General features: G+C 34.4%; 1 long non-coding RNA gene across 1 annotated transcript; it reads left to right on the forward strand.

Annotated features, from left to right (window-relative positions):
- The first annotated feature begins 3,918 nt into the window (after window positions 1–3,918).
- LOC148606178 (uncharacterized) lies at window positions 3,919–5,565 on the forward strand. The gene is made up of 3 exons (XR_015915307.1): window positions 3,919–4,122; window positions 5,153–5,272; window positions 5,495–5,565. It is a non-coding gene; the product is annotated as an uncharacterized LOC148606178 (long non-coding RNA).
- Window positions 5,566–9,846: the final 4,281 nt, after the last annotated feature.

A 9,846-nucleotide genomic window follows, 5' to 3' on the forward strand; every position in this document is an offset into this window, starting at 1 on the left:
TTCAGCTATATTCAGACGATGAACATGAAATTGATGATAAAATGAACATGAAATGAAATGAAAAAGGGATGGGACACAGGGACAATGGGGTCGACAAATTTTGATTGCCACTGGAAATAGGGAGAGGTGGGTAGGGTCGGGCAATTTAGCCTCCTGTGGCGGAGCCCTATGGTTCCTACTCCGGAAGAATACCACAGTAGGGTTCTTTAACGTGCGAGGAACGTGGCATCTTCCCCAACACGGTGCACCACTATGGTTTGCGGTCAGGTTTTCCGTATTAGACAACCCCAGCATGTAACACGCCAGGGGCAGGGGTACCCCATTCCACCACCTGGGGCACACATCCCAGTTGCTATGTGGGCAGAGCGCCCTAGCCCCCGGCTAGGGTTCTGAGCACTATTTAGTCGCCTTTTACGACAAGCTTAGCGCTGCTGCAGGCCTATTCTTTTAACACTCGGACCTGCACGGGGAGATCAGTCACAATAGGATCAAATGTGGCGTGGGTTCTGATGTATTTACTTAGGCAAAAATATATTGTCAGAAGGGTCGAAATGTTTACAAATGGCTTGAAATAAACATGCAAAACACTTCAGAAATGTAGCCAAAAACTTTGAAAGGGGTACAGATGTACCTACACATCGAAAATATTTTATACATCTTTTCAAAAGTTAAAATTTGTGTGTATTCTCTGTTTCATTGTGAAAACAGTATCAATCAGTCTTAATAATTGTAGAATTGAAATGTATATTAAAATTGGGTATCGAAAGCTTTTACTTTTCGCACATTTAGAATAAAGCAAAATAAATAAAGAAATAAATAAATAAAAATGAAAAACAATTACTTTTATTTTTATTTTTTCCATCGACTCGCCAAGATTTTGACTTGCTCCCCTCGACCCAATTTTTTGGAAAAAAAATCCCGTAACACATATTATAAAAAAAGTTGGCCTTAATGGAAAATATTATATAGATATCAAAGGAGGCCATACAAAAAATAATGATTAAGTTCAATCAGATATGTATGTAGGTCTTATAACATACAAATCTTTCAATTCTTGTTGACCAAAATAATATTTCTTCTCTGAAACTGATGTGGCTATGGATTTAGAACATGTCAAATAGCTGAAATTAGAATAGGAAACATTTGGTAAGGAATAAAATATAAAATCCTGCCAACCACCCCATATTGTTGGTGAGGGTTGGATGAAATTTACTTGGCCTAAACAATGCCTTGTCTATAGCCAGGAATTGGACAAAAAGCTGCTTCTTTATAAACCATAAAGCACGAGAAATCTGGGACTCGTGCAGTCCGAGAAGCTTCCCCATGCGATAGCATGAGCAAGCCTGGGATTCGTGCAGGTAGGAAGCTTCCTCTGTGATAGCACAAAAGACTCGTGCAGGGAAGCAGCCCACGTCACAACCAATTATGCATGGCCAATCTACCTTTCATTTGCCTTGCGGATTCCACTCTCGAGAGTGTGTGTTGATGTTGCTATCTGTGCGTCTTAGTATGTGGCCTATCTCCATTTACGACTCTTGATGGTGTCAGTAATGGGTGTTTGGTTGATACGTTCCCATAGCTCTGGTAATTTATCAGGCCATCTGATTTGTAGAATCTGACTGAGGCATTTGTTTACGAAGACCTGTTGGTCATGTTCGGTTTTCTTCGTCTGTTTCCAAGTCTCCGATCCATACAGCATGGTGCTACTGTGTTATGTGTTAATTCTGTGGATGACTTAGCATTTGGTGTTTTTGTGGAGTCCTTGGATAATCTTTACTATTTACAGGGATTCCATATTGTCTTAGTACATATAAAGTACATATATCTTGCTCATGCAAGATGCCTTACGCCTCCAGGGCAGGTGTCAAAAGAATAGACCCGCAGCAGCGCTAAGCTTGTCGTAAAAGACAAGTAAATAGTTCTCAGAACTCTGGCGGGGGCCAAGAGCGTTCTGCCCATAGAGCAACTGGATTGTGTCCCCCAGGTGATGGAATAGGGTAACCCTGGCATTTAACATGCTGGGGTTGTCAGTCCATAATACGGAAAATCCTAGTGGTGCAACGTGTTGGGAAAGATGCTACATTCCTTGCACTTTAGAGAACCTTTTTTGGTATTATACTGGAGTATACGTAGGAACCATTTGGCTTCGCCTTAGAAGTCTAAATTGCCCAACCCTACCCACCTCTCCCAATTTCAAGTGGCAATAAAAATTTGTCGACCCCATTATCCTTGTGTCCCTTTCCATTTTTCATTTCATCATCATTTCATGTTCATTTTTCATCTACTTCATGTTTATCACCATGTTGATGGTTACCATCCTCGTTTGGTGGTCTAGAGTACAGTAGAGTTTGCCTTAAGATAGTATGACCGCTCCAGATGATTCCATCTAACTTCGTCCCAAGGTTGTAGCGCTCCATTTCTCTTGCAGCGTTGACAGCTTTTCCGGTTTGCTATAATGTCCGCTCGTTCCAGCTCGCAATCCTTGAGGCGGTATTAAGGAAGAAAAGTTTCATCGGCGGATAAAAAATTATAGTTAAGTAAAATCAAATGTATTTTGTAATACATATACACATATCACAAGTATATTTCACGAATGTTGCATTGGCTTCCGATCGTATAGTGAAAACATTAATTAAGTCTCATAATTAAATGTGTTAAGGAAAAGATGCATATTTAAAGAACGGTATGTACAATCATGATTTTATCTGAAACAGTTAAAAAGTGCTATTTAGTAACATCCATAGTTTAACTGTTCATGAAAGACGTGCATTATTACGGTTTGTCCAGAATCAGCCTCAAATAGTTGAGATTATTTAGGATCACTAATTATATATATAACAAAAACGAGATTGTGTGTAATGTTGGATAGTATTTTGTTACCAATGTTAATAACTTTTTATTATTTTTTTATTGACTTTAAGTATGAGAGCATACCCTCTGCTAGTGGGCAGAACAAGCTGTATATTTTGCAGTCGAGTAGCTTTTTAATGAATAAAATTGTTGAGATTATGTATTAGGCACATTGGACTACTATTAAGTCGTAAGTGTTGTAAGGATTCAACTCTGTTCCGTTTGGATTTGCACTTCTTCTAAGAAATTTACTGAGGACTTAAAGAACATATAATTAAATTTGAGTAGTTCAGGTTCTTATAACAATGTTAAATAACATTTGAAGCTGATCAAAAGACCCATTAAAGACAATAAAGCCATCATCTCGGAACTAATTATGTTGTGCTTGTTTGGGAACTTTTCAACCAAAAAGTTAATAAGTTTTTAGGCTTGTGTGTCGCATATGTCAGGGCTACAGACTGCCCACATTGTATGTCGCATATGTCAGAGCTACATACTGTCCCCATTGTATGTTGCATATGTCAGGGCTACAGACTGTCCCCATTGTATGTCGCATATGTCAGAGCTACATACTGTCCCCATTGCACATCATATCAAGAATATTAGAAGTAGGTTCTCATTGTTCAAAAGTATAGGACAGTCTTTTTTTTTTCACAAGTCACAAGTAATGCGTTGGAGAACTGCAATTGGAAATAATCGGAAGGCCTGGTATTCTTATCTTTTCTCTGTTGGAGATAAAATCTAAATTGGTTATAATATTTAGTGGTAGTTCGTGTATTTCTGTGCATCCTTCTGAATAATAAACAGACTGGATTAACATAAAACATAAGTATCTGGATATGGGTATCCATTTAGTTGCTCATACTAACATCATTATTAAAGACATCTGTGACATACATCATCATACATAATTTAACATAAAAGCCCATTAGAGTTGTATTATATATATATATATATAAAGAAGAATTCAAATTATACAACATCTCGTGTGATGAAAAAATGTAATAACGAATTGCCATTAATGTTATATCATTTATTTTGGCATGATAAAATCGCTTCAGGTTTTATTAATGTGTTATATTGCTGTGGAACATGTTGTTCTCTCATCTTCTAACATTATTCAAGCATTTGGTATACTGAACCCATCGCTTGTGTCCCCGGCTGTAATTATGGTATTTTATACTTTGAAACTGACAAGAAGAGAAACGATGAAATTCTTCCTGTTGACAACAATTGTCTTTCTACTTTCCACCCAACTGTCTGAATCTGCAGGTATTTCATTAATATCTTGTTTGTTTGCTTCTGTCTTATGATTTATTTGGAGAGTACGGTAGTGTGGAGGGGACGGTAGTGGTAGTACAAGCAGAAACATGTTTTTTTTCATTTTGCTTACTGAATATTCCTTTATATGAGCACGCTCAAATTGTTGCTTTTGATATGACACGATGAACTAAGCAGATGTTTAGAAAAGTAGATGACAATATTGTAAAGGTCCATTCAACCCATGCCTCCAATATAAATGAAGTTGTATTTGAAATGTAATTTCCTTTATATTTTCTGAGTATATATGTAGTGTTGCTCCTGTAGTGGATTCTGGTTCCTTTCTCCTCTTTTGCCAAGCCTTTGTTCCTCGACTTTCTAGTTTCCAATTTAGCCGTGACAAAGAAAAGCAGTTGCCAATGTTAATTGTGTTCGTAAGTACGACATGACATACTAAAATTTTAAACTGAAAATAATAATAAAAAACAAGGTCTGTACATATCATGCACACTACCACTTTTCACAATCCGCCTGACTCGCTATTCAATTACATTCTGTGTGCCACGTCTCTGTCTCCTTCCTAATGTCATAGCGTTCCAATTATTAAACTATGGTAATCACCATTGAATATTGGAGTTTGACATGAAGCAGAGACATACAAAAACAGGAAAACGCCGAGGCTGCTGTTGTTTTTTTTTAATACTGCCATGAACGTGCTTATTCATGTATTTTGGAAAATCTAAATTTAAAACGCAAGCTTGTTTTGTTTTGTGAAGTAGTTGATAAAACTAATTTGTTTGGAAACCCAGATTTTTCACTTACATTTGGTCAAGTACCTTCGCCCAATTCCAAATTTGTTTTTCTTATGTTTAGATTAACACATGAACGTTATGACAAAAGATATGGTCGTCATATTATTTAAAAAAAAAATTGTTTCTATATGTGTAAATACATTTGTTGTTCTGTCATAAATATATGTCAAATGAGTACAAAGCTGGCTTTTGTTGTGAGTTTTTCAAGTCAATGTTTTGCACTTTTTCAGATATTGACGAATGCCTATCAAACCCCTGTATGAATGGCGGCATTTGTGTGGACCAGTTGAATCATTTTATCTGCACATGCCTGCCAGGTTTCACGGGCAATATTTGTCAACACTTTACTGGTATTGTATAAGAGTTCTATCAAAATATATTCATTGGTGAAAGTAGTCCTATATGATTATGTATAAATTCTGAAAATTGTTTGATTAAAATAATATTGACCCTTTTACTTTCAACTTTCATATTTTAAAGTTATGGATGAAGTAAAAATAATATTTTTTCGTAATGTTTAAAAAAAAATATAAATTAAGTATTAGTTGTTTCGTTGTTATCTTTTTTATTAGGAAAGTGATGCACCAGGGAGCAACATCTAAGAGAAAGAAAGAATAATATCTAAATAAAAAATATAATTTGATTTCTTTATTCCTTGTTTTGCCTCGTAAGAAGAAATCAGTTGGGGTGGATTGTTTCAAAACGTTGTATTTAGTAAAAGGAAATGACACAAATCTATAATGTGTATTCAGTACAGTTCCAGTTGATAAAACACCTATAAATGTCCCACGTGACAAATTATGCGCCTTGTGAAAATATTGTACTTTCAAATATAGCGAAGATAAACTGACCAATGAATCATTGTTAAAAGATGTTATAATGTAACATTATGAATGTAACGGTTTGTAAAACTAAAATCAATCTCCTGAACAGACACTAATTCCAGAATAATTCCAGACTTAATATGTTGGCTTTATTTAGATAAGAACAATACCATAAAAACAACTATGCGGAATTTAATGGTAGTGCTAATGCCTGGGAAATTTTCACATCCCTTGTAGCTAGGGAAAATTTTTTATAAGAGTTGTGATACCTGGCGAAGCAGAACGTCAGAGCGCTTGAAGCCAAAACGTTATCATAGAAATTTATAAAACAATTTGTGTAGCATTAACTCATGTGATGTTCAAGAACACTCTTTTCAATATCCTTTGTAACTATTTGGAAAACTTCGAAAAATTTAAATTACATAAATTTTGCAAATGTTGATAGAAGTTGAAAAGTTCTATAAATTTGTGAAAATCACCACAATTAATGATAATAAAACACCCAAAAAACAAGACAAAAAAACAAAAAAACCCACAAAAAAAAAAAAAAAAAAAAAAATTAAGCAATTATTTTACCGAATTATAAGAAAAGTATTTAGGTTTTAATTATAAAAATGTGTCAATTCGAGTTTTTCTTCAGTGAGTAGGGATATATGTATTGTATTTATATCAAAACCGTAAGTGACACCATTAGGAATTCATACCATTAGAAAGTTAGAGATCTACTAATAGGAAGGTACGCGTGGAGCCAAAAAAAAAACAAAACAAAAAAAAAAACCAAAACAAAACAAAACAAAACAACAAACAAACATACATACAAAACAAAACAAGACAACAAAAAGCAAAAACAAAAATGAAAATAACAAAACAAAACAGATCAGAATAGAGCAAAAACAAACAAATTGCAGGGTGATTATACAGCCAAAGTACGAAAGGGTCTTCTAACTACAACTAATGATTACTCATGATAAAACATTTCAAAGATTTTCAAATAAATTTTAACGAGGATGTTGCATTTGTAAAAGTTATAAACTAAGTATACCAGTAAAATATACCAGAATTTTTTTTATAACTCTTATTGAACATTGACAAAACTATTCAAGAATTCCAACATTATTGCAAAATTTTATCTGTGTATTATAATTGTTATCTGTTTAATATTGTTCTATTGAAGCAAATTTACACAAATGGCTTTTGGATATATATAGGAGAGAAAAATATAAAAGGAAGCACAGAATTTGAACATGTATACGTCCAGCCCCTTTGGTTTGCCTACTGCAGCGTAGATTTCAACATAACCCGTAGGTGGTATCAGGTGACCTAGAAAGTAAACCACCAAGGTTTTTTTGCAAGACAAACCATGGTACTGTTCTTTGAAAGTATTTTTTTTTAAATAGGAAGGATATTGATAAATAGATGGATGCTGTCTATGGCGGTTGTTCAGTTCATGATGACGACCATAGAACATTTGGCGCAACGACCTTTATTTATTTGCCGCAATCTAAATCTAAAAAGTAATTTTTGAATAGGCCGTGAATCCATATCTAGTAAATCTGTGTTATTACCACCATTTAATCAAACCGAAGCATCTTAATTTGTAATGGGGAGATCAAATTTTAAATCAAATCAAGCTGTTTTTGGGTTGGCGAGATGAAGTAAAAACCAATATGAAAGCTTTTGAAATGTAAGAGCGTTCGGTACATGCATACATATTAATAGTCGGTAACGTGTGTCACTGCCAAAAACAATCTTAAGGACTTTCGTAATTTAATTAATTTGAAGATTGTTTCTATGGATACAAAAAGACCTTCCAATAACAAATACATCTGCCTCGTGCTAACCGATGTGAATCTTAATTACCCTTTCAATACGGATTTAGCTAAGTTGCACTACTCAATTATTCTTTGTTATCTTCAATTTTGTATCAACCAAGTTTTTCCCCTTTTACCTACATTTTCAATTGTTATGAGCCGTCCCTTGAGTAGTGTGGATTAACTGTGTCATTCAGTACGTGTTTTAAAATAATCTCTAAAATCTACTTATATAGTTTATTGAGAATTATCATTATTTATTTATGTATCTGGATGGTTACATAAAAATGTATAAAGCAGAAGGGACACGTTCACATTTGAACGTTATAAAGAATAAGTAAGGGAACCAGGTTTCTATCGGAAATCAAAAGAACGCAATCCAGGGACAAACAACAGACAATGAAAAGAGATACACACCACAAATACATGTAAATAATCAAAATAACACGTACTAAGCAACAAAAGTAAATGAGCAGCTCGGACTTAAAAAAAAACTGGGAGCATGGACCAGGTGCACCAGTAGGGTAAGCCTCTCTGGAAACACCCATAGAGTTGCTCATAAGAAGTCAAGTCCGGGATAGACGAAAGAGGAAAGGAAAACTATGACACGTTGAATAAATTGGTCCTCATGATGCAGATGGATACACTGTAAAACATAGTTTATAACGAGAGACAAGGATTGCAACATAAGATTTTCATGTCTGTATTGTTTATTCTGTTTTGTGTTTTGTCTGTGTTCTAAGTCTTAGTCTTGTTATGAATATCCCGTTTCTCATTCTAATCATTATCTCCCTGCATGTAACTTTAAAAATGGTAAGAATGCCATATTTTGTTAGGAATCTTACATGCCAAACGTTTTTGTATAAAAGCACACTAAGATATGAAATAAGGACCCCAATAAGATATGAATGGCAATCTGGGCCATACTCCTAGTTTTCAGTGGCGTCTGAGTTGTTCATTTACCTTTGGTTCCATTTATAGATAGGTCACTGCAGATAACTTTATGGCAATTTGTGGAAATAAACCTAAATTGAGACACTTGAACAAGCAAATCTAACAATTTTTTCCTGTAAAAAGAACATATTTTTTTCAAAATCTTTCATTATGGAGATCCATGAAAATAGATAGATACTATTTTCTTTTTTGTCAGGAAAATCTGTAGCCATGGTAACATAATAAAAATATATCAGTTTTCATTACAAATTTCTGGTGCCTTTCCAAAATTATTTGTCAAAAAAAAAAGGTTTTCTAAAATATAAGGCACTTTAAAAGTGCCAGAAAAAGTAAGTGGGCATGGTATTATTGTAAAAAAAAAACCAAATAAGAACTGTACCCTTTTCTGCTCATTCGTTCATGATTTCTTAAAGCGTGCGAAATTTTGAATTTTTGAAAAACAGCAAGTTGGTGCAGGGAAGAGAACCCAATCCGGTGAGGACCCGAATCTTTCCGGATAGCTTAAATCATGCATTTAACACCTCTCTACCTTCTCAAGTATTGCATCTATTTATGTACGAATACTCTACTACCCACAATCAATATTTCCACCAAATTTCACCTTTTATTTTTAAATTTTACAAAATTAAACCGGGTCAATTTTGTGTACGAAACAGTGCACCTCAATCCCATCTGCATAGTGCAGCCTTTGTCTCTATGTACATTTGTGCCTTGGTTATTTCGAGTTCTAGTGTGTGACCATTTTCCTTGTTTATTCGTTACTCTTGGTCTATGTTCTTTTGGATTACCGTCCGAATTCTGGTTCCCTTGGTTTTCCGAATACAATACTGTTTTCAGTTGCTTAAAACATATCATAAGAAACCTGACTCATATTTTGTTTCCATTGAATACAACTCTATAAATGATTCAACATGACATCATAAAGCAAGTCAAACAATAACCTGACTAAGTAACAGACTGTTCACACACTTGATTAATTTTGAATAAAATTCCCAAAAATACTTGTCAATTTTCAAATAGAATTATGTAAATTCATGACATTTTACGGGAGCAAAATAAATATTACTTGAAATAGTAGCAACTTTCATGCAGTTTTTACTAAACCTATATACTGGTTTCCGTAAATGTTTTCCTATTTCGTTCCTCATTTAAATGAAGTTAAAGGAGAAACACTTATAAAACACACCACTATATCAAGAATGCGATTCAAGTTACGTGTCTCTGTAAGAATCAGGCAGTGGGTGAGACATTGTACAAAATCAAATCACCATTTTGAAAGTGTAATTTGACATTTTTGGTAATCAGAATCAAGGAAAAAGACAAGCGTTTCCATAT

Source organism: Perna viridis, chromosome 9 (assembly GCF_037379345.1).
Source record: "Perna viridis isolate PV_CMFRI_1.1 ecotype Kerala chromosome 9, ASM3737934v1, whole genome shotgun sequence".
NCBI lineage: Eukaryota > Metazoa > Mollusca > Bivalvia > Mytilida > Mytilidae > Perna > Perna viridis.